At 41.4% G+C, this 2,951-nt stretch overlaps 1 long non-coding RNA gene across 1 annotated transcript; it reads left to right on the top strand.

Annotated features, from left to right (window-relative positions):
* Positions 1-510: 510 nt before the first annotated feature.
* LOC104275310 lies at positions 511-2,206 on the top strand. Its single transcript, XR_717831.1, has 2 exons — positions 511-602; positions 1,589-2,206. It is a non-coding gene; the product is annotated as an uncharacterized LOC104275310 (long non-coding RNA).
* The last annotated feature ends 745 nt before the right edge of the window (positions 2,207-2,951 follow it).

The raw sequence follows: 2,951 nt of genomic DNA on the forward strand, positions 1-2,951 counted from the left end.
TTGGCCTGCTTTTACAACTGCTTTTGGATACCTGTGACTGTATGCCACCAACCAGTTAAACAGGAATTAATCTGATGACCTGCTTAAACAATTTGTGTGGGACTGTGTTTCCCAGATCAGGAGCAAAAGCTTGTTTTGGTTTGCTTCATGACTTGATCGAAGCATTTTTTTGTGGGACTCAGATATTTTCCAAAGAGATTCAGCAAGTTGGTGGTGGTACCGTTCTTTTGCTCGGATCGACTTCTTGGCCTATCCGTGGCAAGAGAGGAATGGGGTATCAGACCTTCAGCTTTTCAGAAGGATGATGGTGGTCATTTCCACGGAGAACATGGAGAAAGCCTCTAGCTGGTGGAGCTGATGTCCTCTAGCTCTTCACAACCCTTGGCAGTGTTCTGCAACCAAAGGACAGGCCAAGAAGTCAACCACCAATGGGAAGGAAAGACATACTTCGGTGTAAATGATAAGGCAAGTAGCTACAGTCTGTCACTTTTCTTTCTCCGTTTTCAATGTAGAATGAAGAAGGCTTCCTGCAGGAGGGAATGGTGAATAATACAGACGTTCCTGTGGATCCTGAGAATGAGGCTTATGAAATGCCTCCAGAGGTAAAATCAGTTGTGGTATTTGGTGTGAATGCACGTAGGAGAAGGGCACAGGGCTGGGCTGCGTGCTCGACTGACATTAGCCTGACACAGGCTTATGCTCTGAGCTGCCAGGGCATGGCAGAAATGGAGTCTCCTTGGCCAGGATCTCCCAGAGAGAGTGCTGGGAATCAGAAAATCTCTTACTTTCTTGATGATAAGGAAGTTTAATGGGGAAATATTGTGTGTGTTTCAAAACACTTGTGCCTGAGTTTCCAAGTAATCCACAGTAAACTTCTGTCTTTTTCTTATGTTTGATAGGGAATTTCAAATTGCATCTTCATAGATTGTTTTAATAGCTTGGCCATTTATCAAAGCATAATGCTTTGGAAAACACAATAATTTATTTATTATACTTTTAATGCAATTATGGGAGTAAATTATTTTCTGTTTTTCATGAACCTGCTATCTAAAATATTACTACAATGTCTGTCATGATGCATTGGTAGTTGAAGTGGCAGTTTTACAGTAGTGCAGATAATTAGGCTGAAAGTGAGAGGTATAAAACATTTAGGCCATGATCCAGTAAAAAAACTTAAAGGCACACCTAATTGCTCACACCTTGAATATCCCTGAACTTATGTGGGCTGCTCAAGTACTGGTAGTTAAACACACATTTAAATGATTTACTGACTTGTACGAGTATCTGCAGCACCTCGTACGCTGTTCACCCAAAGGCAGTCCTTGTGCCTCTCCAAGCGAGTTGCCATGAGTGGCCTTATGAGCTCCTGGCAACATCACCTGAATGACATGTAAAAACCTAGTTTTCCTGTAAATGCCACAACTTGTAAGGTACAGTATCTGGAAGATGTGACAAAATAATAACAAATGACGAGATGCTGATCACATGAAAATCCACAATATTTTGGCATTGAATCCACTAGGACTAGAAAAAGCAGTGAAAGTAGGATGTATTCATCTAAAATACTGATTTCTGCTCTCCTCATTAGGAAGAGTATCAAGACTATGAACCTGAAGCATGAGAGTCCTTTCCTTCCTTTATATCTCCTGAAATCTACTAACTACTAAAGATGTCCCATCCTGTACAAGTGCTGAGTTCCAATGTGCCCAGTCGTAAAATTTTTTTACAGTTTTTACGGTGTATTTTGAAGTCTTCCATCAGCAATGATTGAAGTTTCTGTGACTGCATCCACCTTATTTCAGCATTTCCCTCCTAAAGCTGGTTGGCAGGGTCATTGTTGTGCTGTGGATATTGTGGCTTCAAGTTTATAAGTTAAAAAAGTAAATATTAAATAAAAACACCTAAGTGTCTACTGCTTATTTCTAACTCTGTACATGTTTTGTTGATAGGCCGTCAGTAATTTGATATTGTTTATGATACAATTTTTATTTGTTTCCTATGACTATTCTTTCTGTGCAGAGATGACTTATTGTGAGAGCTTTATATATATGTGTATGTACTATACATAAAAAAGTAATTGAGCATGAACTATGCACCTATAAATATTAGCTGTTGAAATTTTGTTTTGTGACGTGTTTTATTAACCTGTGTCTGTAAATAACGGTGTTCAACTGAAGTGAATAAAATGTAACCCATTAAAAATGAACTTCTAAATTAGTGATGATTTATAACAACTTCTTTCCTCTCCCAAAGCCCCTGCTAAGGTGTTTAGGCTGTGGTACTTCCTAAGAAGGAACTGGAGGAACAAAACCAGCAAGTGAAGGTGGAGTTCAGGATCTTATGCAGTAGAAACAGAATACCAGGCAGGATCACAACCCTGGACTTCAGCAGGCCCAACTTTGGAGTTTTCAAGCAATTGCTAGGGGAAACCCCATGGGACAGAGTACTAGCAGGTAAAGGGGCCCAAGAAAGTTGGTCAATATTCAAGGACAACTTCCAAGCTCAAGATTTGTAGGAAACCAAAAAAGAGAGCCAGGAGACCCACGTGGTTAAACAGGGAGCTGCTGGGCAAACTCAAGTGGAAGAAGAGAGTCTATAGATCATGGAAGGAGGGTCTGGACACTTGGCTGGAATATAAGACTGTGGTCAGAGGATGCAGGGAGGCAACTAGGAAAGCTAAGGCCTCCTTGGAATTACACTTTGCGAGGGAGGTCAAGGACAACAGAAAGGGCTTCTTCAAATACATTGCTGACAAAACTAACACTAGAGGCAATGTAGGCCCATTGCTGAATGAGGTGGGTGCCCTGGTGACAGAGGATACAGAGAAGGCAGTTACTGAATGGCTTCTTTACCTCTGCCTGTACTGCTGGAGACTGTGCTCAGGAGCCCCAGAGCCCTGAGGACATCAGGATAAAGGCGGAGTTTGCCTTGGTTGATGAAGACTGGCTTAG

Source organism: Apaloderma vittatum, unplaced genomic scaffold, assembly GCF_000703405.1.
Source record: "Apaloderma vittatum isolate BGI_N311 unplaced genomic scaffold, ASM70340v1 scaffold4826, whole genome shotgun sequence".
Taxonomy (NCBI): Eukaryota; Metazoa; Chordata; class Aves; order Trogoniformes; family Trogonidae; genus Apaloderma; species Apaloderma vittatum.